Source organism: Podarcis raffonei, chromosome 10, assembly GCF_027172205.1.
Source record: "Podarcis raffonei isolate rPodRaf1 chromosome 10, rPodRaf1.pri, whole genome shotgun sequence".
Lineage (NCBI taxonomy): Eukaryota > Metazoa > Chordata > Lepidosauria > Squamata > Lacertidae > Podarcis > Podarcis raffonei.
In genome coordinates this window covers 15,086,909-15,111,667 of record NC_070611.1, presented here as the reverse complement: position 1 = coordinate 15,111,667, position 24,759 = coordinate 15,086,909, and positions in this window count along the sequence as shown.

Genomic DNA, 24,759 nt, shown 5'->3' with positions numbered 1-24,759 from the left:
TGGATGTAACAATGGAATACTGAATGGTTTAAAGGTAAAGGGACCCCTGACTGTTAGGTCCAGTTGCAAATGACTCTGGGGTTGCGGCGCTCATCTCGCTTTACTGGCCGAGGGAGCAGGCGTATAGTTTCTGGGTCATGTGGCCAGCATGACTAAGCCGCTTCTGGCGAACCAGAGAAGCACACGGAAATGCCATTTACCTTCCCGCCGGAGTGGTACCTATTTATCTACTTGCACTTTGGCGTGCTTTCGAACTGCAAGGTTGGCAGGAGCAGAGACCAAGCAATGGGAGCTCACCCCATTGTAGGGATTCAAACCACCAGCCTTCTGATCGGCAAGCCCTAGACTCTGTGATTTAACCCACAGCACCACCCGTGTCCCTACTGAATGGTTTAGTTTATGTCAAATATGTAGGGATTGATGGTATGCAAAATGAATCATGGAAAGAGAAGAAGGGAAATCATTGATATTTTAAGGATGTTTAAATGGGTATTCTAAACTGTAAAACAGAAAATTTAATAAAAATTATATTAAAAAAGGAAGGGGGGAAGGGCAAACCTGTGTAATGAAGAACTCTGTCCACCTAGTGAGTAGTTTTTGGGGGTGCGAATTGCGTGACCACCCCCCAAGCTGAATACAGCCTGCTAGCCATATATGGCTGCCCATTAGACGGTGGGATTTTTTTTTACCGCTGGCCAAAGATGCTGTTTAAGCAGCTGTCAGCATATGGCTGCTAAGCTGCGCTCAGCTTGGAGCAAAAGTTATTGCGAGGTGGCAGAATGTTGTACTAAGGTTCAGGGTGCCAGTGCATTTTTGTTATGGTAAAACCCACTTTCCACATGAGCAACCTGAATGGTATTTAATGAATGCATCCCATCAGTGCAAACGTTTCGACTTGCACAATGAGACTTCTGCTGTCTCCTTGCCCATTGCCCTCCCAAAATCTGCTCTAGGGGATGGGGGAAACCCCTAGGACAGATTTAGGGGGTGAAGGGAAAGGAGAGGGGGAGTCCCGTTGCAGAAGCAGAAATCCTTGTTCTGGCTGTAAACTCAGCAGGACCACAGCCAAAAATAGTGCTGAGATGGATGGGGGGGATAAAAGCAGTGACCCCAATTAGTGTGTGCTTCCAGCCCACAAGTCCTCCCATAGTGGGAAAGGAGGATGAACCGAGCAGAGAAACTCAACTGAGTACACAGATAAGTCTCTAAACCAGTGTTTCCCAAACATGGGTCTCCAAGCTGTTTTCGGACTACAGTTCCCATCATCCTTGACCACTGTTCTTGCTAGCTAGGGATGATGTGAATTGTGGTCCAAAAAAATAGCTGCAGACTCACATTTGGGAAATACTGCTCTAAACTTCAAAATAAGAGGTTGGAGGTCAATAAAGCTGTTGTCCGCAGGTGAGGGCTTAGAACAGGGGTAGCCAACATGGTGCCCTATAGACGCTGTTGGACTCCAACTCCCATCAGCCCCAGCCAGCGGGGTCAACGTTCCAGGATAATAGGAAATATAGTCCAGAAACAACTAGAGGACACCTCATCAGATTAGAACATTCTCAGAAGTATCCTGGCCTCGGACATGGTTCTAGCCTTCATTTCTGTCACAACCCGGCTGTGGAGCTGTTGCCGGACAAATGCCATTTCTGGGCGGTAGGTTGCTGCTGTCCTCTTACCCCCTATCTTCATGGGTAGTCCTTTTTATTCCCTCTCTGTGTGGGATCCTCAGCCTCTTTCCTCTCCCTGATCTTCAAGCTCTAACTTTGTGTGTAACTCAGAAGCTTTCCTAGAATGTCCTAAGAACCTGCACCGCAAGAAAACCCTTCAGCAGCTCCTAGGGCCCCAAAGCATCTCACAGAGGTCTACATTTCAGAGGGTTACACTACCATAATAAGGGGCAATGATGTTGGAGGGGCTTTGTTCATTCCTCATGTAGGATGGCTGCCGCCAGTGGTTTTCAGTGCAGTTATGGCAAACAGACAAAGTCCCTTTTGTCCGCAGAACTGCATGTTGATGTCTAAGAGTGAATGGCTGATGTTTTCTCAGTGGCAGCATGTCATAGTTCCTTTTCATAATACAACACCTATCAGCCTAGAGATGCTAATCTGAAAGGAGCAATCGAGTTGGGAGAAATAAACTGTAGTCTTGTAATCTGGTGAACCGGGTTCGCTTCCCCGCTCCTCCACATGCAGCTGCTGGGAGACCTTGGGCTAGTCACTTCTTTGAAGTCTCTCAACCTCACTCACTTCACAGAGTGTTTGTTGTGGGGGAGGAAGGGAAAGGAGAATGTTAGCTGCTTTGAGACTCCTTTGGGTAGTGATAAAGTGGGATATCAAATCCAAACTCTGGCTGGGTTTCTCCAGCCACTCTAGTCAGCTCCCAACAGAATATTAAAAACACGATAAAACACCAAACTTAAAAAACTTCCCTAAACAGGGCTGCCTTCAGATGTCTTCTAAAAGTCAGACAGTTGTTTATTTCCTGGACATCTGATGGGAGGCCGTTCCACAGGGTGGGTGCCACCACCAAGAGGGTCCTCTGCCTAGTTCCCTGTAACCTCACTTCTCGCAGTGAGGGAACTGCCAGAAGGACCTCGGAGCTGGACCTCAGTGTCCGGGCTGAACGATGTGGGTGGAGACACTCCTTCAGGTATACTGGGCTGAGGCCGTTTAGGGATTTAAAGGTCAGCACCAAGACTTTGAATTGTGCTTGGAAACATACTGGGAGCCAATGTAGGTCTTTCAGGACCGGTGTTATATGGTCTTGGCGGCCATTCTCATTGACCAGTCTAGCTGCTGCATTCTGGATTAGTTGTAGTTTCTGGTTCACCTTCAAAGGTAGCCCCACGTAGAGTGCATTGCAGTAGTTGAAGTGGGAAATAACCAGAGCATGCACCACTCTGGTGAGACAGTCTGTGGGCAGGTAGGGTCTCAGCCTGCGTACCAGATGGAGCTGGTGACAGCTGCCCTGGACACAGAATTGACCTATGCCTCCCTGGACAGCTGTGAGTCCAAAATAACTTGCGTGGTGAGTTCCCACCTCCCACCAGTAGGAATAAAGACACATGATGCTGTTATTTTAGGTTAATGGGCTAAAATTGGCCACAACCTTATTAGTTACAGGTAAGAGCGGTATTGGCTTAGGCATTGGTCCTATCCGACTATCCAGCGTCAGCCTGTTTGCTTGAAGACTGGGAAGGGTTAACACCAGCAGGGGGAGCCCTGCTGATGCACATCAACTAGGCACTCCCCCGGGGTCACCGCTCGGGGGCGTGCTTTAGGCCCTGACCTCCATAGGCTTCGGACAAGGCCATGCCCCCTGGAATCCTTTACCGGACTATCCTCCAATATCAGGGGGAGGTGATAGCGCTCCCCCCCCCACATCGACATAACAATACCCATACCAATGCCTAACCACCAAAACCGAGAAAATTGTGACGATTTGCTATGAGGTAGGCGAAAAACCAAATGGCCGGTGCCAACTTGCCAAGTGGAAAAAAATCCTACCAGGCCCCTTAACGGCAACCAACCGAGGTCCATAGCAAGGTCAGAAGGGGAACCTTGAAGGGCGGGCGGGAAACCAAAGCAGGTAAGCGGCCAAAGAGGGAGATCCTCAGTCATGCTTGCCTTAAATGAGGCAGGTCACACCCCCTGGGCCAGCCAGGATTCCCCAGATCGCACAGGGGCTGGAAGCCAGCCTCCATGCGCATGTTGGGGGCGTGAAGCCCGCAACACGACCTCCTCCCGAGGTCGGAAGTAGCTTTTCAGAAATTCAAATTGAAATTCTGGAAATCGGCACATGATGAATCTTGTGGACTCCAATGCCCACCATCCCTGATTATTGACCACGCTGGCTAGAGTTCAGAGTCCACAACATCTGGAAAACATCATGTTGTCTTTCATGTTGTCTGGATAGCAAGATGTGTGAAACACAAAGACCGCAATTACATTTCCTCTCTTGTCTACATAAACTGCCCTCCTGTCCCCTGCTCTTTATCCTCCCATCCATAAAGCTGAAAGGATTATTAAGATAATATACATCGTGTGCTTTTGAAATACTAATAATAACTATTAATATTAACACGAACCTTGCCAACTCTATACCAGTAGTAAAGAATGAGAGAGAAATTTTGCCATGCCCGGAAGCTTGCAGTATTGAAGAGGCTAGTAATTATATGGAAATAATGCAGGTCAGGCATACAGACAATTTAAAGCCAGCCTATACTTATATTATAGGTACATGGAGAACTTAGTAAATAGAATTTCAAGAGGCATGAAGGGTCTAGTGAATGCCATGTTCGAGAAGAACATTTTGTTCATTTTATAGGGAAAACATTGCATTGTCTGGAAGAACAGCATGAGGGAAAGATTAATATTACCAGCGGTTTCCGTGAGGAATAATTGCCAGGGTCTAATGTTGTTAAGCCTTAAATGGTGCACACGGTGTTTCAAGAGACTCTCTGTTGAAGACCGCATTATGCGAAGTGCCTTATGAAGGCAGGTGGAAGGAGGATTATATATTGGTAGAGAGACTGCTTATTGTACATAGCCACCAGAAACGAGAGAGGAATTTGTAGAATTTGTACCACTAAAATGGAAAGCTTCACAAGAGGTGTTGGAATTTGGGGAGGCTGGATAGTTACAATGGAATGGTCTTGGGGGTGGGGTGCACATTTTTATTTTCATTTATTTATTATTATTACTTTGTTAAAATAAAAAGAAGAAGAAACGAGAGGGGGGAAATGGAATAGCTGAAGATAGAGCTGTCACAAGGCAATACACCAACTGCCTGTTTTCCTACTGAATATTAGAACCATCATCATAATTGTGAGGAATGTAACATCTTTTCTTGCTTAGAACGAAAAGGTCAGAATGGTTACTGGCTGTAAGTAGTTATGCCGACTATATATCAAAGCAGCTGTGGAACTGTTCTGAAGGGCCATCTATCAGAGGGTGCCGCCTCACCAAAATCTCCACCAGCAAATAAATAAAAATAAAGACAAGCGGCACAGTAAGGTGATGATGAAGAACCAAGTAGGCTTGGTGCCGTTGCCCAGAATAGGACTACAGTTGTACCTTGGTTTTCGAACAGCTTAGTTCTCGAACGTTTTGGCTCCCGAACACCACAAACCCGGAAGTGACTGTTCCGGTTTGCGAACTATTTTTGGGAGCCGAACATCCGACGGGGCTTCCACAGCTTCCTGTTGGCTGCAGAAGCCAATTAAATAAAAAATTATATAGATAAAAAAGGTTCTGTATCTGGACATGAAAGAGAAGTGGGGAATGGATTTGAAGGTCTGTGTGGAGGCAAATTTGCGCAGACAGGCGGAGACCCCCCCCAAACCCCAGGCGACCCCCAGGTGGAATAATGGCACTTGACAACGTGTTACGGGATTAAAATTGGCCATAACTTTATTAAACTTTCAGATGTAGGAAGACCTTGGCTTAGGCATTGGGCGTTTATCCCTCCCAGTCCCCGGCTGGGGAGCTGGGAAACATCAGAGTTATCCAGAATGTGAGGGGATTGGGCTGCATCTGGAGAATATATGTTCAAGTAGAGAGAGCTCGCCTCCCGTTTCGCCATGTCGTAGGGGAGAGCACTGACAACCTATTGGCGTATGGCCAATGCCTCCCCTTGAAATACCCCTTTAATGGGGAACCCTGGGATTGCCACTGCAGGGGGGGGCATTGGTCACTGCTTCATGCCCCCCCCCAAATTGAGGGAAGATAGACTAAAGGATTCCACCCAAGGCCTAAAAACTGCCAAAGTGGTGACGTTTTGCTATGGGGAAGGCGAAACCTGCCAATGCAGGGAAATTCCTTTCTGGTCCCTCAACAGCAACCACCAAAGAGTGCAGCAGCGCCCGCATAGCTGTAAAGAAGAAGTTTAAACCTTGAAAGAAGGCATAAACTGAGGAAGGGCAGGGTGGGGGAAGATCTGGAGCCAACTGAGGACTAACAGGCAAGCTACACCTTCTATTGTGAGTGTGGGGCGGTCCTAACTCAACCTGACCAACTCCCCTGGAAACACCCCCCCAGCCGGGATTGGTTAATTGTCGAGGCTAGGTGGGAACCTCCAGGTACCAAGCTCAGGCGGTGGGGGAGAGGTAGGATTCCCTACCTTGTCGGGAATCTCATGGTCTTGGGGTGGGGGTGCATGTGACCATGCAAAAGCCCCCCCCCCAGTTAATGTGAGGAGTTTGTTGACATTTCCATTCCACCTTAAGGAACAGGCATGTGGAATTGTTGTGTGTCACATGTCAGTTTACATTCCAGCATAGTATGCTGGGAACTTCCGTTGGTTAGGGGTTAAGGGCTAAGGGTTAAGGGTTAAGGGTTAAGGGTTAAGGGTTAGGGCTTAGGGCTTAGGGCTTAGGGCTTAGGGCTTAGGGCTTAGGGGTCAGGGGTCAGGGGTCAGGGGGTCAGGGGGTCAGGGGTCAAGGGTCAAGGGTTAAGGGCCGGGGGCCGGGGTCGAGGGTCACAGGTCAAGGGTCAGGGGTCGAGGGTCAGGGGTCAGGTGTCGAGGGTCAGTGGGTCGAGGGTCAGGGGTCAGGAGTTAGGGGGTCGGGGGTCGGGGGTCAGGGGTCGAGGGTCAGGGGTCAGAGGTCAAGGGTTAAGGGTCAGGGGTCGAGGGTTAAGGGGTAAAGGGCTAGGGGCTAGGCCTATTCTGACATTTCCATTCCAGCTTAAGGAACATGCATGTGGAATTGTTGTGTGTCACATGTCAGTTTACATTCCAGCACAGTATGCTGGGAACTTGGTTAGCTGTTGGGAATAGGGGTTAGGGGTCGGGGGGTCGGGGGTCAGGGCTCAGGGGTCGAGGGTCAAGGGTTGGGGGTCAGGGTCAAGGGTCAAGGGTTAGGGTTAGGGGCTAGGGGCTAGGGGCTAGGGGCTAGGGGCTAGGGGCTAGGGGCTAGGGGCTAGGCCTATTCTGCGTGTGCAGTTCACTCTGCTAATAGCGTGCCCTGGCTTTTGAAGCTCAGGTCGCTGGTGTATGTCGGAGCACGGGCCGATGGAAGGAGACGGCACCGCTGGCCTCCCTGCCCTCTGCTGCTGGCCTCCCTGCCCTCTGCATGTCGACAGAGTCATTGGGGAAGCGCGACTGATTCCACTGCACAGGGTGCAGGGGCCAGGGGCGTGCCTTTCTGCTTCCTTCCCAAAGTCTAGTTAGCATTTGCCCAGCATTGAGAAGGAGGCGGAAGGTCTCTAGGACACTACCGGAGCCCTCGTTCCTCTTTCCCCAAACCTGGTGAATCTCTTACCTGACTTTGGGAAGGCGGTGAGAGGGCTGGTGTGCTGGTCCTGGGGGCTACCAAGAGGCGAGGTCCGAGTCCAGTCCGAGGTCGATGGTGCGGTATGGAGGCTGAAGCGGGGTCCAAGGCAGGGAGTCGGGTGAGGTCAGGAACTCTGGCAGAAGAGCAGGACAGGGTGCAGGCAGGAACAGTCTACCAACAACGTTGCTCCCGCAACCTGGGACTGGGGCTGACTGGCTTTTATGTGCCCTGAGGCATAGGGCAACCCAGGTCCACAGGTGACTCGCCTCTCCTGGTCTGGAGGCAAGCAGTCCTCCTGTGGGAACTTAGTTCCCTACGCCTCTCTGCTCTGAGCCTCTGCAGCTCAGGAGAGGCTGAAGGGTTACTGGACCCAGAGGCAACCTCAGCTTCCCCTGACGGGGCTGAGAGTGGAGCACCTGCAGGCAATGGGTCCTCCATCACCTCAGGAGCCAGAGGAGACTCAGCTGGTGCCTGCACCTGAGGATCCAGCACAGGTGAGGACCCTTCAGGCTCCGGCCCCAGCCCCGGCTCAGCTGGTTCTGGAGGCGGGGACTCCTGTGCAGGCTGGGATTCTTCAAGTTCAGCCTCTGAGTCCGAATCCCAGACCATCACAGCTGCGCTGTCAAATCTTGGCCCCACAAAGGGTGCCATATTACCTGAGTCCGCTGCTGGTCTGCGAGCAACTTTGGTTAAATTTATCTGTGTCTTGCCCACGGCACATTGGGACACATTTTGCTGTGTAGATGTTACTTCTTTGCAGAATAAGGTGCAAATGGGTGGGAGTGGGTCCACGGACTCCGTTTCCCAACACGTTTAGCATAACATCTACACAGAGCTTGTGGGGAATTTGCAGCAGAGGTGTGCAACCTACGCTGTGAAGGTGAACATACTTGTGACGGTACCGATCTGCAAAAGGATATTGGTTTTTATATTTACTTTTATAAGTTTATTTATTTGGTTTTTCAGATTAAAGTTTTACAATCACATATCCGTAGATTCATGTTTTAAATATAGGTAAAAGGTTCGCCAGATCCCTTGAGAGTTGCTTAAACTGGGCTATGAGAATGAGCAACTAATCTTAAACATCTTGCCATTCCCTCCTGGTTTATAAAGCAATCTATTTCACTCTGGATTCCTCTTTTTTAAGTTTCTGTTTGGCAAAAAGACGGGAATCCTCAAGCACCATAATCTCCAAAGAAAGTCATTCATCCAGAGAAGCTTCCTATAATTACTGTCCTCTTTACTTAAAGCATTATATATTGTTTTACTTGCAGGAGGGTTCAACAATGCCGTTCTTATTGCGACTTTAATTATCTTGGATACATACCCAAATTTAATTTATAACCAATTCCAGCGGTGCTTTATTAAAGGGGCTCTGGATAATTCTTAATTACCAAGGTCAAAAACAAAGGGGTCTGTCTAAGTGGTTTGTCTAGACATAAGAATCATTTACATAAAGCACCCACAGATCTGCAACTGTGTCAAAAAAAATACATGTGCTTAAGAGTAGCCTCCGAGATGTCAGCCAAAGTATATTTCATAATTCCCCTTTCCAAAAATAGTGATGGAGGAAATGAAAAGTCTCCGTCTAGCTGTATGTGCTGTGAACAGTGGGGCGTTGAGATTTCAGTGCAGGTTTTTTGTGTGTGTTTTTTACTGCCAAATCCTGATACAACTGACTGGACATCAATTGCAGTGATAGAGAGAAAATGAGGGATGCATTAAGCAATATTGTAGCCAGAGTTTGAGAGAGAGAGAGAGGGACAGACCCTGATCACTGATCTTTCTATGTGGAGGCCAGAACTTAAGTATGTTCAAGCACTCGGCATGATTTGAATTTGCAGTGGCAGGGTGACCCGAGAGCACGAGACGAGCGGCAAATATAACAGCTCTTTCAAAACAGTTGGCACTCCGGCTCATGTCATTTCCCGTTCATAAGCAGCAAGACAGCTGCACTTTGCACTGCAGCCAGCCACTTCTGGCCGGCTGCCAGGACAGTTTTGCAAGTTTCTACTGTACGGCGTCGAGCCTTCCCTTGTAAAACAAAAAGCAAAAAAAAAAAAACCAAAAACCCTGCTTTTCCCTTCTTTAAAATATGAACTTTGCAAGGATCGAGAAGCAGCTGAGGGCGAAAGGCCACGTTCAAATTGCTGCAGTCTGTTTTCGGGGGCTGACAAGCTTGTGACTGTGAAGAGTCTAGAGACACGAAGGCATCCGGTGAAGGAGGAAGCCTTCTTGAGATCTCTCCCAGAGTTGTTGTTCCTCTAATTGTTGTTCTTATCATCATCATCAAATTTCTATACCTTTATCTGAGGATCACAGGGCGCTTTACAAAGTTCAGTTGTGGCGATGGAGCGTTGCCATCCAACATTTCTCTGATGAAAATAAAGGTAAAGGTCTCCCTTTGGCTGGGCCGGGTATAAGTAATACATTATTATTATTATTATTATTATTATTATTATTATTATTATTATTATTATTATTATCACTACTTTAAGTCCTCTTTGAAGTTAGCACACATCCCACAAGTGTTCATGGCTATATGATGGCACTCTTTTTCCAGAAATTTGCTTTTTTTAAAAAAAAAAAGATAGAACTTTGATCATAGAGTTGGAAGGGATTCTGAGAATCATCTAGACCAACCTCCTGCTATGCAAGAATCTCAACTAAATCATCCCTGACAGATGGCCGTCCAACCTCTGCTTAAAAACCTCCAAGGAAGGAAAGTCCACCACCTTCTGAGTGCCCACATTCTACTGTCAAACAGTTCTTACCGTCAGAAAGTTCTTATGTCCGAAAAAGGGGGCGGGAACTCTCGTGAGAGTCCTGAAGTCCTGGTTCTGAACAATGGTCCACCCGTGAGCTATCATTTGCTAACCACAGATGCATCTATGAATGTACATGCAGTGGTACCTCTGGTTGCGAACAGGATCCGTTCCGAAGCCCTGTTCGCAACCTGAGCAGAACGCAACCCGCATCTGTGGGTCGCGATTCGCCGCTTCTGCGCATGCGCATGACGTCATTTTGAGCATCTGCGCATGTGCAAGTGGTGAAACCCGGAAGTAACCCTTTCCGGTACTTCCAGGTCGCCGCGGGACGCAACCTGAAAACGCTCAACCTGAAGCAAACGCAACACGAGGTATGACTGTACTGATACAAAATCATCTGGGTCCAAAGTTTAAAGCTTTCCACAGCAGGAAATCCACATCCTTAAACCAAATAATCCCAGTGAGAAATAAGCAAATTAAGAGCCATAGTGGAAATACCTGCTGATGAGGCAAGGATCAAAGGTTTGTTTTATTTAAATGTTGACAGCATCCAAATGTGATTATCCCCAAAGGTACCAAAAGCAGCTGCATAAGTTTCCTTGATCATGTTGCCAAGAGGTCACAGAGATCCCAAGACCCATATGCTCCTGTGTGTGAGCGAATAGATTGCTGCATGAATGAATGAGTAAATCATTGAACAAACTACACAATGCTCAGTGCTATAAGCTACCCCAAAAGCAGGTTGGGATTTCTCAGATAGCTGCTCATCCTTCAGACTAAGGTTGCCATATTTCAAATTTTCTAAATTACATTTCAAAATATTCAAAATTTCCGTGGTTCATTTTGCATACCATACATCCCTGCATATTTTACATGAACTAAACCATTCAGTGGGATGCAGGTGGCGTTGTGGGTTAAACCACAGAGCCTAGGGCTTGCCAATCAGAAGGTCGGCGGTTCGAATCCGCACGATGGAGTGAGCTCCCGTTGCTCGGTCCCTGCTCCTGCCAACCTAGCAGTTCGAAAGCACATCAAACTGCAAGTAGATAAATAGGTACTGCTCCGGCGGGAAGGTAAACGGCGTTTCCGTGCACTGCTCTGGTTCACCAGAAGCGGCTTAGTCATGCTGGCCACATGACCCGGAAGCTGTATGCCGGCTCCCTCAGCCAATAAAGCGAGATGAGCGCCACAATCCCAGAGTCGGTCACGACTGGACCTAATGGTCAGGGGTCCCTTTACCTTTACTAAACCATTCAGTAATTCATTGTTACATCCATTAAAACTTATTTATACTGTTGAATTTATCTTAATGCTACCAGCGTTTTTAAATGAACGTAATTTTCACCCATATATTCAGTAAACATTTTCCAGTCTTCTTTAAATGTGCATTCTTCTTGTTTTCTTATTCTATATGTTAAGTCTGCAAGCTGCATGTATTCCATCAGTTTAAGTTGCCATTCTTCTTTGGTTGGGACCTCACTCGTTTTCCATTTTGGGGCTGACAAAACACGGGCCGCAGTAATAGCATACATAAATAGTCTTTTTTGACAGCTGGGAATTTCCCTCTGAATTCTCCCCAACAAAAAATGACTTTTTTTGGAAATGTACTTTTAAACGGTTTTTTTTTAATTCATTATATATCATCTTCCAATGATATATTGGGTTCCTAACTGCGAGAAGGCTTCCGAGTGCATTGAGCTGGATGCAGTTAGAAGCCCCCATCAGAAATTTCTGCTCAGTATTTGAAGTTGACACACCTGGCACACATAGGAACATTGGGTTGGGGGACGGTCTGTACATACCCAGCTTCCTGCACACTTTATGCTTGCATGTCCTTTATTTTTAACCCACGAACAGTGTGAAGAAGGTCCTATATGATGTGATGTTAGGCTGACACGGAGACGTATTTGGCCCTGTTGCTCTCTGCTCCTGTTTCTCAACAACAGGATTGTTGCAAAGATAAACTAGGGACAGCCTTGAGATTCTTGCAGGGAAAGTGGAACATAAATATAATAAATTAAGCAAATGAGAAAGATCTCACTTGTTCCATAACTCAAATGCAATGCTGTAAAAGCCGTTCTTTTTCCACCTTGTATTTTAAAACAGAATTACAGGACAAAATAGCAGGCAAAAGTTGGCTTTGTAACCCTCCACACAATACAATGTTTGGTGAAAGGTGCTGGTCCGAAAGTTACTATGCATTGTGGCTCATTCTCTCATTGAAGTTAAGGATTTGGGAATCCAGCAATTAAACATAATTAAAAGCATGGTCTTTCTGGGAAAAAGCAAATGTTTTCAATTATGGTTAACAACAACAACAACAACAACAACAACAACAACAACAATAATAGCACTTTGGGTGGAGTGGACAGTAATTAGTAGTTTTGGTTTCCAGGGTTTTCAATAGATAAAAGTGTTGTTATTTGGAGCAGAATGCCTCGATAATGTCCAGGTCATTGTCACATGTGCTGACTACTGGCTAGACATTTTAAACCACTGAGCCCCTTGGACTTGCTGATCAGAAGGTCAACGGTTCGAATCCCCGTGATGGGGTGAGCTCCTGTTGCTCTGTCCTAGCTCCTGCCAACCTAGCAGTTCGAAAGCATCCCAGTGCAAGTAGATAAATAGGTACTGCTGAGGCGGGAAGGTAAACGGCGTTTCCATGCGCTCTGGTTTCCGTCACGGTGTCCTGTTGCATCAGAAGCGGTTTCATCATGCTGGCCACATGACCCGGAAAGCTGTCTGTGGACAAACGCCCTCTCCCTTGGCCTGAAGCCACAAGCCTTTGACTGGACTTAACCGTCCAGGGGTCCTTTACCTTTTACCTAGACATTTTATCTAGTAGAAAACTCTGGTCTCCTAGCTCTCACCAGGTTTCTTTCAAAATGGATCCGGGAACTTCTAATCTTTACCCAAAATGTAGCTCTAATTTTTGGAGAGAAAGAGAGAGAGTAGGCCACACAGTCACCAACTATTGTTGTTTAATGTATTTTTAAAAAGGTATTCTCTCTGCATAACTTGGCCAAGATATTATTTCCTCCTCTCGTTTCTCTGTAAACCGAAGAAAGTCCCCTAACTGTGGAAGAGGTCAACCTGTTCCTTCGCATTTCTTGTCCATCACATCAAGTGATACTCTCCTGATCATAAGATTAAAGCTGAGTCACAGGATGTGTGCCCTCAGGATGTTTCTTAAGCTATTCTGGAGCTGAGTGGATTAGACTGGCACCCTGCGTTTCGCCTAAGAGAGTACAAAGCCCAAGAGGTCAACAGTGTTTCAGGGAAGTTAATTGAAATCAACCAAATGAGACAATCCAGTTCCTACCATAACTACTCATATAGGTAACCAATTTTCAGCTATAATGATTCAATTGTCATTAGCCGTAATTGGGACTCTAGTACACAGGAGAAGGTTACAGTGAAGATGGAGAAGGGAGAGCTTTGGATAAGTGACTACCACTGGTTTTACTCTTTTAAGCATTTGTAGTGGTGTAGTCACTGTCTGAGCCAACAATTTTCAGAGTGAATTTGTAGCCGACTGCACCTTTGGCCGCATGTCACTATTATTATTGAGTGTGAGGTTTTGCTTTCAATACTAGTGGCAAGTTGAGCCTGAACTGAGAAAAGTTATGCGCTATAGTTGCACCCATTATGATAATTATGGGACATGGGTGGCGCTGTGGTCTAAACCACCTAGTCTCTTGGGCTTGCCAATCAGAAGGTTGGCGGTTCGAATCCCCACAACAGGGTGAGCTCCCATTGCTCTGTCCCAGCTTCTGCCAACCTAGCAGTTCAAAATCACACCAGTGCAAGTAGATAAATAGGTACCGCTGTGGCAGGAAGGTAAATGGCGTTTCTGTGCGCTCTGGTTCCCGTCACGGTGTTCTGTTGCGCCAGAAACAGCTTAGTCATGCTGACCACATGACCCGGAAAGCTGTCTGTGGACAAACGCCAGCTCCCTCGGCCTGAAAGTGAGATGTTGTTGCTGTTGTTAATCCATCCCTAGCATTGCATAATTCTGATCTCATGGAAGAATAGACTAGAAGAGTACCTACACGTCTGCCTGAGTGATGGTAAACCCAGATATTGTGATGAATTTTTGTCTGCGGCTAATGACTGCAGGGCAACCTTTGATCAGAGACTATCCAAAATTTCTTTAAGATGTACAGTTTTCTCCCCTAATGACACTGCTGTGCAGTTTTGTAATGTGTGTACTCAGATCAGCCCCTTCTGATTATAACAATTCCATAGGTACAGTATTTTATGTGTTCGGGATGGCAAGACTAAATGTGGCAGTCGCCATGCCTTTCCTCTCATAACTTTCCCCTTCTAAGATGGAAAGGATAAAGTGCACTGAAGGATGTTTTCAATTAAAACAAGAACACTGAGTCTAAACACGAGTCCCCGCTTCTTTGGCAAGAGAAAGGTTTCGGAGTAACACGCAAGAGTTCAAGCAGTTCATAAGGGGATCTTTATCACACAGGAATGTCTTCTAGCTGAATGACCAGGAAGGATATTTTGGAAATAAGTCACGTGAGTTTATAGGGTTTATAGGGCCTTCAGAAATGCAATGTACCAAACAACCTCAAGCAGGGTTATGAATTGTCATGCCCTTGACTCTCCATGACATAAGCTCTGCAGAGACAGTAGCCCCTGCTCTTGTTGCTAGAGAGTTTGCCTCCTATGAGACAAAAAGTCAATGTTGTGGTTGCTCAATTCCAACACACCAAGTTATCCAAGTGGACCACAGAGCAATCTATCTCTCTCTCTCTCCCTTTCTCTCCATCTTCTGTCTGTCTCATGCCATCTTATTACCTACTTCTCTCATTCCCTGACTTTCATTTGCCTGTACTGAAATACAGTTTGTTAGTTTGGACCCATTCTCCAATCTGTTAAGGTCATCATGAAAGGAATCCCAATTCTGCCTTCTGCAGCAGGGAGTTCCAGTTTACACCTTCAGTGAAGATGATGATGATGATGATAATAATAATAATAATAATAATAATAATAATAATAATAATAATAGGTGTGGTGGTTAACAGCAGGGGACTCGTAATCTGGTGAACCGTGTTCGCTTCCCCGCTCCTCCACATGCAGCTGCTGAGTGACCTTGGGCTAGTCACACTTCTCTGAAGTCTCTCAGCCTCACTCACCTCACAGAGTGTTTGTTGTGGGGAAGGAAGGGAAAGGAGATTGTGAGCCGCTTTGAGACTCCTTAGGGTAGTGATAAAGCGGGATATCAAATCCAAACTCTGATGATGATGATGATGATGATGATGATGATGATGATAATAATAATAATAATAATAATAATAATAATAATAATAATAATAATTTATTTATACCCTAGCCACTCTGGGCGGCTTCGAGCAAAATATTAAAAATACAATAAAACATCAGACATCTAAAACTTCCCTAAACAGGGCTGCCTTCAGGTGTCTCCTAAAAGTCGGATAGCTGTTTGTTTCCTTGACATCTGATGGGAGGGCGTTCCGCAGGGCAGGTGCCACCACCGAGAAGGCCCTCTGCCTAGTTCCCTGTAACTTCGCTTCTCGCGGTGAGCAAACCACCAGAAGGCCCTCAGAGCTGGACCTCAGTGTCCAGGCTGAACGATGGAGTGGAGACACTCCTTCAGGTTGTTACACTGGGCCGAGGCAGTTTATGTGGAGGTTTGACATGATCCTTCCCCACCCCCTGCTGTCTGACCATGCATTCCAGGAACATGTCAAAAGGGCTCCTACCATTCTCATTTAACTATATGTCACACTGATTATAGTCTGCGCTAAATCATAAAACAAATGTGTGCTATTGTCTTGAATCGGGCATTATTATATATATATATTTCAAGGTCACACTACCTTTCTGAAGAACAGGAATGCTGTTGAAATTTCAGCAGGCCTCTGCCTTTATTTTCCCTTTAAGTCACTTGTTGCAAAAGACGGGGAAATGTTACTAGAATGCTGGCATGCTGGCTGCGGCATGAGTAATAATGTTTTCTCTTGATATGTTCCAAGTATCATTGAGGCTTCCTGAGCCATTTGTTTCTTGAGAGCACTTAGGAGCTCAATAAAGCACCTTTATCGCAAGCCAGCATGAGGCCTCTCCCTCCTGGGCTGGCAACCTTTCAGAAACCGTGCGTATCTTCATGTGACGTTCGCCAAACTGCCATGCACTTGAACATTCCTGCTCTCAGACTGCTTCCAGCTACTGCTGCCGTCTGGGGAGGCCACGTTTCGTATCACACCATGGTCAACACAATCCTCTAGGTAATACCTTTCCCTTCCTCTCTCCCCTCCTTTCCCAGGAGCTGGAACGAAATGTATTTCATGTGACTATGTCCCAGCCCCTCTATGCTCCATTTACTTTAGCACAAACATACTGTACCGGCCGAAAATATTTTGCAAATACGGCCAGCAGCATTGCCGAGAAGCGTTCGAATTTTTATATGTTGGTGTTGCTTTTTAATTGCCTTCGTTTAACTGGGCACAAGATTTCGCTATCTAATGTCTCGGGAACACAATGATCCTCCCAGGGGAAAACAGGGGAGAGGGAGGAAGAACCGCAAAATATAAATGAAGGTTACACGGCGTGGAGAAATGGAACACGGTATTTCACTTTGTGTTAAGCACCACTCCAGCACCTGTAATTAACTGCAAATCACTAGGTGGAAGTCAATCCTCCCACTTTATTGAAGTGGGCATGTTTTACCTCAGTAGCAGAGAGTGTGTTCATAGCCCTAGCAGGAACTAGCTAAATCTGTGAGATTCTCCCCGCAAGCGCCTGTGATCCATGGCCTCCTGCACGTCAGAACGACTAATGCTCCTTCCGTTTATCACGAAACCTCACAGTACTGTTCCAATATTAATGCAAAATTCAGGTGTTTTGGGCAATATCTCTAGACACACTATAAACTGGTCCAAATCAGAGTTGATATTAATAGGAAATAACTTTTTGGTTCAACCGTTTAAACAATACCAATTTCACATTTGCAAGGACAACGTTGAATATCTAGGCATACTATTTGCCATGGAGAAATTCAATGATATTTGGAATCCAAATGTAATAGGTTAAGATCTGGTGAAGTACAATAACTACCTTGTAAAGTATACAGTTTGGGGGTTTTGCCCCCTCCCCACTTTAATTTCCCTTCTACAGTTGTACCTCTGGTTACGAACTTAATTCATTCCAGAGGTCCGTTCTTAACCTGAAACCGTTCTTAAGCTGAGGTACCACTTTAGCTAATGGAGCCTCCCACTGGCACCACACCACTGCCACACAATTTCTGTTCTCATCCTGAGGTAAAGTTCTTAACCCGAGGTACTGCTTCTGGGTTAGCGGAGTCTATAATCCGAAGGGTTTGTAACCCAAGGTGTTTGTAACCTGAGGTACCACTGTACACGGATTCTGTTTCTTTTTTTCTTTTTCTCTCTTTTATTTACATCTCACAATGTTTAGTGCTCATATAATTATGTACTTTCTGAACTTTAAATAAAGATGTTTAAAAACTAAACAAAAATATTTTTTAAGACTAATGCTTCTCAAGTTCTAGTCATTATTTTTTTAAAAAAACGAGATAGCTGCTGAAATGTGAAGACTGATATGCTAACAAATGTCACCGCACACCAAATGTCATATGCAGTAATGTGCTCTTTCTCTCCAATTGGCGAGAAGCTGACAGTGGCATCTGGGAGCTGGATTTCCTAGAAAGTGTCATAAAGCACGGTTGCTTCCACACATAGGTGCCATCTCTATAAGGCTGAGGTGTCTTCATCCCAAACTCTGTTGAGATGAAGCCGAGCCCCCACAACTGTGTGCAGCAGGGGCCTTCACAGCAGCAATGGCAAGCCTCGTCAGACCTTGCAGCAGTGGTGGCAAGCTTTGCCAGACCTCACAGTGGCAGCAGCAAGCCTCACTGGTCCTTGCAGAAGTGGCAGCAGTGGGCTTCGATGGGCCTTGCAGTGGTGGCGGCAGGCCTTGCAGGGCCTCATGGCAACAGCAGGCCTTGCCGGACTTCCTCCCAGGGGTGGAAGAAGGGTGTGTGGTGGGGGCAGTCCACCCCAGGTGTCACCACTGAGAGGGGTGACAAAATGCCGGGAGGCAATCACCACAGGGCCTGCAGTGTGCCCGAGCCACGCATCTCTCCTGGGAGTGACACAGTGGCTTGGGCGCCCGCAGGCTCCACACTGCCCCAAACAGTCCACCCACTGCCTCCCCCTCACTTGTAGGGCAGCTGGGTGGGAAGAGGCAGGCAGACTCCTTGGAGGCCCCATGGAGCGTCCTGACCCAGCTCACCCCACCATGCGGGTGGCTGGCCCCGTCCCTGGGTGCAGGGCACATGCCCCACCCCAGGCGCCCGATCAGCTTGCTCCGCCACTGCTTCCTCCCACTACTAGTCTCCTCCCGATGCACAATGTGTATGACGTCTCGTGTGCATGATGGGCCCCCATTGTTCGATGCAAGTCGCCACCTCTTCTTCCATGCTAGTGATGTTGCAACTTTTCGTGATCAGCTGGAAGCTGGATTGTCATTTCATGTAGCACTTAATATACGATATTATCTGGCCAAACCAACCTCGATGGTCGAGATCTTTCCATAATGTGTACTCAAGCATATGTCTCATTCAGCGAAGATCCTCTGCAACTTGAATTAGAAGCTTCCTCCTTGTGGCTTCAGACTCTAATTGTTTAATCTTCACAAGATAAGGGCTTATATAAGGGACGCGGGTGGCACTGTGGTCTAAACCACTGAGCCTCTTGGGCTTGCCGAGAAGGTCAGCGGTTCGAATCCCTGCAATGGGGTGAGCTCCCATTGCTCTGTCCCAGCTCCTGCCAACCTATCAGTTTGAAAGCACGCCAGTTCGAGTATATAATTAGGTACCACTATGGCAGGAAGGTAAACGGCATTTCCGTGCGCTCTGGCTTCCGTCACGGTGTCCCATTGTTCCAGAAGCTGTTTAATCGTGCTGGCCACCTGACCCAGAAAGCTGTCTGTGGACAAATGCCGGCTTCCTTGGCCTGAAAGCATTATGAGCATCACAACCTCATAGTCACCTTTAACTGGACTTAACTGTCCAGAGGTCCTTTACCTTTACCTTTTATCTTTACATATCTGGCCTACTGAAACCATAAGACCAAGAACTGTTCCCAAGAGAAAGCGAGATCTCGTTTCATATGCGGAGGAAAAGCATACCAGCAAAAATGGAAAGAAAATGGAAAAGCACAGGGACTCCTCAAAGTATCTCGAAATAGCTCTGCTTTGCTGTGACAGTTCATATTCGCATGCACAGAAGCAAGAGCTGCCAAATCTGTGGTCAAGGGAGAATTTTCCCATTAATATTATGCTGGCAGCATCCATAACACTTCTTTTGTCTTCCTCTGGTCCACTGAGTCAGTGATCACCCATCGGGATCAGGGTGGGGAGAGACATGAGCCATGCAATCTATATCTTGTGATTCCAGGGCAGAGTTGGCATTTGACTGAAAACAATCTCCACATGTGCAAACTGCCAGCCTTAAATTTGGGACATTGAGGAAGCCGATGGTTCTGTAGCGAACCTGACAGGCTAGCCAAGGAGTGTTTTTTCTGCAGTATATAGCAAAAGAAAGTGAGATGTCTGCTAACAAGCAAACAAAATGTTGTGGTTCCTGTATTGGGTTACATGGCAGTCATGCCAATGTTGTGATATAAATGAGGATCGTTTGCTTTTCAGTAACATCTGCAAACATCTCCTTCCTGGCATAAGAATAGCCCAGCTGGATATCAGGCCAAAGGTGCTGCTTTTTTTTTTCTTTCAAAAAAATATTCTTATTTACGTATGGTTATTACTTTGTCAAAATATGTTAACAAAGTAATAACCATACATAAATAAAAATAAAAATGTGCACACCACCACTGAGACCATTCCATTGTAACTATCCAACCTCCCAAAATTTCAACACCTCTTGCAATGCTTTGACCCCTTTCCATTTTAACAGTATAAATTCTACAAACACCCTCCATATCTCCTCAAAATCATTCCTCCTGTGTATTCCCCATCTTACCTTAATGGCACATGTTAATTTATCATTAATAGTTATATCCCACACCTCTTTATGCCATTCTCCCATTTTATATTCTGCTTGCCCCTTCTACTTCCTAGCTATCATAATTTGTGCAGCTGTCAATAAATTTTCATGGCCCAGGAACCTTCCACCCCATTGCAAATTGATAATAATGCTACGTCTAGACTTTCAGTCAGCTTTAACCCAGTGATTTATGTTATCTCCTTAAACACCCTTTGCCAAAAAAAAATGTACATATTTACACTTCCACCACATGTGGACATAATTCCCTGGCATCCCCTCCAACATAACACTGAATATTCCTTGTTTATTTGGTTTAAACTGACTGGAGTTAAATACCATCTCCAAGCTAATTTATAATAATTTAATTTTATTCTTATAGACAACATTTTCAATGAAGGTACAGCATTTTGTTTCCACAGCAGCCAACCAAATGCCAACACAGGCCTGCTATTTGCAATTCCTAGCTAACTGATTTGTTTTCATAGACACAGCGCGGATCTGCACTCAGGGTTTATAACGTTAAGGAAGCTTTAAGGAATGGATGTATGATGTTCTGCTGGTACAGTTCATAATGCCAGAAGGTGCTGCAGCAAGTGGCAATAGGAAAACAGAAGGGGAAAAAACAGAGGTAAGGAACATTTTTAATTTACCAGTATGCCCTGTGATGGTTTTCCCAGTAGTGATGTGTGGAAGTGAGAGCTGGACCATAAAGAAGGCTGATCGCCGAAGAATTGATGCTTTTGAATTATGGTGCTGGAGGAGACTCTTGAGAGTCCCATGGACTGCAAGAAGATCAAACCTCTCCATTCTTAAGGAAATCAGCCCTGAGTACTCACTGGAAGGTCAGATCCTGAAACTGAGGCTCCAATACTTTGGCCACCTCATGAGAAGAGAAGACTCCCTGGAAAAGACCCTGATGTTGGGAAAGATGGAGGGCACAAGGAGAAGGGGACGACAGAGGACAAGATGGTTGAACAGTGTTCTCGAAGCTACCAGCATGAGTTTGACCAAACTGCGGGAGGCAGTGGAAGACAGGAGTGCCTGGCGTGCTCTGGTCCATGGGGTCATGAAGAGTCGGACATGACTAAACGACTAAACAACAACAACATGCCCTTCGACATTTTAGAACGATATATCTAATATCATTCAAATAATGTTTAAAAAGTCAGCGTAGATCCAGCCATGGTGTCTGTGATCCTGAAGGTAATATCATCTCCTCCAACATTCCTCAGAGCAAAATAGGGACATTTTCCCCTTCCTCCCAACTGAACCTCCTCCACCCACTATGTTTGTCCTTCCCCCGGACATTTCCTTATTCAATCCCATTTTTGTTTCATTAGATTCTTTGATAGATTTACGAAAGGAAAAACACACGCCAATAAAAAAATTTTAGGAAGAGGCAAGAATAGACGGAGATGCGCAAAGCATTTAACAAAATAAAAATAAAATATCAAGATTCCTTGTGCTCTGCTCCAGTCTCCCTTTCTTCCTGCCCAGGGTGGGCCCTGCCTTCCGCCTGCCCATCATAGACTAGGAAGCTGAAAGTGAAAGTTCAGAACAAAAATTATGGAACTTTCAGTTACTGATTCTAATTAGAGAATACACTTGACTTACAATACTATTTTCGAAGATGCATTATTTACAGAAATGTGGCTGGGAATAAATCTAATACATAGAAAATGATAACTTTTTTCCCCTATCTGCGGTGACTTTGACACTCCTTGTGGATGATGAAATGACGCTGAACTCGTCAACAGTACTGCAAAAGGTATTGAATATCCAAATTTACTGCTACTCCTTAATTACCAGAAAAAGAGGAGCTTCTTCTCATTCTGCATTTTGAGATCTGCATACCATTTCTAAGCAGAGACAGGAACATTTTAAAGGAGGGTGGGATATTTTTACTAGGATGGGTCAATCGTGGATTCAAATTGGATGAGGAAAATTTATGGAGGATTAAAGGTACCAGTGGCTCTTATTGTTGGCATCTGTCTGTTTCGGGAGACAATGGAAGAAAGAGTATCTGCAGGCACCCACACCTTCATCTGTCCCGTGATTTCAAGTCACAGGTCTGAGAGGAGGTTTTTTTAAAAAACCTGTTTACTGCTGAATTGTAGCAAATGGTAATCAGGCTTTCTGTGGATTGAAGCTTCTTCCAATTCTGGAAAAATTGGCGAAATTTGCAGGAATTTGAGGTCCATTGAGCGACTGCCTTAAAAAAAGCTCAGCAACTGAATATTAGTTCTAGAAATACGGCAACCCAAAGGAAACAGTGTGTGTTAGAACTTGCCACTGGCTACAGTTGTTGAGATGGTTCAGATCCATTGTCATATGTGTATAGTGGCACATTTCCTGAACTTTGATGACCACCTTGTCTAGGTCTTTGCCTACAACTAATCCAGAATGCGGCAGCTAGACGGGTGACTGTCATTAGTGGCTGCCAAAACCACATAACACTGGTCCTGAAAGACTTACATTGGCCCCCAGTACGTTTCCGGGCACAATTCAAAGTGTTGGTGCTGACCTTTTGAAGCCCTAAATGGCCTCAGCCCAGTATACCTGAAGGAGCGTCTCCACCCCATCGTTCTGCCCAGACACTGAGATCCAGCTCCAAGGGCCTTCTGGTGGTTCCCTCACTGCGAGAAGTGAGGCTACAGGGAACCAGGCAGAGGGCCTTCTCAGTAGTGGCACCCACCTTGTGGAACTCCCTCCCACCAGATGTCAAGGAAATAAACAACGATCTGACTTTCAGAAGTTGAGGGAAGTTTTTAATGTTTGATGTTTTATTGTGTTCTTAATATTCTGCTGGGAGCCGCACAGAGTGGCTGGGGAAACCAGCCAGATGGGCGGGGTATAAATTATTATTATTATTATTATTATTATTATTATTATTATTATTATTATTCCATCCACTGGTGCAAGCTGACCTGCCTTTTTCTTGTCTGCAGCTCCGGTCAAACTGTAGGAATTCAAGCCAAAATAATCCAGTAACTTCCTCATATCCTTATCTCTGATTGTAACCATATTGGATTTGGAAATAGTTTCTATATATGAAATATATAAGGGTCAGGAAACCAAGCCTTACGAGGAGCGCTTGAAGGAGCTGGTCATGTTTAGCCTGCAAAAGAGGAGACTGAGAGCTGATACGATAGCCTTCTTCAAATATCTCAAGCACTGTCACATGGAAGAGAGAACAGGCTTGTATTCTCCTCCTCTGCAGGGTAGGATCCAAACCAATGGCTTCAAGTTCCAAGAAAGGGGATTCCAACTAAACATATAGGAAAACTTTCTGACAGTAAGAGCTGTTCAACAGTGGAACAGGGGACCGCAAAGGTCATCTAGAGACAAGTAGATAAATAGGTACCACTGTGGTGGGAAAGTAAACAGTGTTTCCGTGTGCTCTGGTTCCCCTCACGGTGTTCCATTGCGCCAGAAGCGGTTTAGTCCTGCTGGCCACATGACCCGGAAAGCTGTCTGTGGACAAACGCCAGCTCCCTCAGCCTGAAAGCAAGATGAGTGCCAAAACCCCATAGTCACCTTTGACTGGACTTAACCATCCAGGGGTCCTTTACCTTTACCTTTTCCTCTTTTGCCCAACATAGAAGCCAACTTCTAGGGGCCATGTGGGCTTTGGCCCCCACAATAAAATATTTGAAGGGAACAGGCCCCCACAAAGTTGATGGGGGTTCCTGTTCAAATGGTGTGCATGCACTGCATCATGTGATTGATTATGCAGGGCAGGGCTTACCTGGGCACCCCACAATTTTTTCTTCAAGTTGGCACCGCTGTTGTGGCTCAAACCCCCAACCCTCAGATTAAGAGCCTCATGCTCTACCAACTGAGCTGCTCTTTATCGCTGATGCATTTTGAATCACTTTGAGATGTTGCATAGGAAACAATCCCTTTGTGGAATTGAATAAAAATAAATAAAATAGCAATTCCCAATAAGCAATTCAGACAGCACTAGAGCACGAAGGAATTCCCAACAGTTTAAAGTGCCAGTTTCTGAGTCAAGTGGAGCCCACCAAATCAGTTACAGACATAGCCCTGTATACCAGCCCTGTGCTTTGAGAGCAATGCTTTCCTGAAACCATTTATATATTCATTCATCCATTCATTTGATTCATTGGCCGCTGGACACGTAAGAAGAGGAGGCTTGCAAAATTCCGAAAGCCTAGAGCATGACGGAAAACCAGGGGAGAAAAAAAATGCAAATAAAACCATGCAGTAACCTCTAAAACAAAGCCAGTAAAACAGCGGAAAACTCCAGCAGCAAAAACGTACCATCGACAAACAGCAAAATCATCATAATTCATCTAACGCCTGGGCAAAGAGATAAGTCTCCACCTGGCGCCAAAAGGATGTTAATGATGGTGCCGGGAGGACAAAATTATTATAACAATATCAGGCCGGTGTACTTTGTTCTAAGCGCACGGTAAGGATCTGGGAGTATTTCGACGGAGCTACACTCCTGAGAAAAAAACAGGGCATATTTGGCTAGATGGAGACATTATCTCATGGGGAGAAAATGGGTGTTCGGATTAACCTCTCGTGCGTTCAAAACATGTAGGAAGGGTTCTGGGGGTCATAGAATGGTAGCATTGAGAGGGACCACAAGGAATCTTTAACCCCAACGTGGGGCTCACAACCCTGGGATTAAT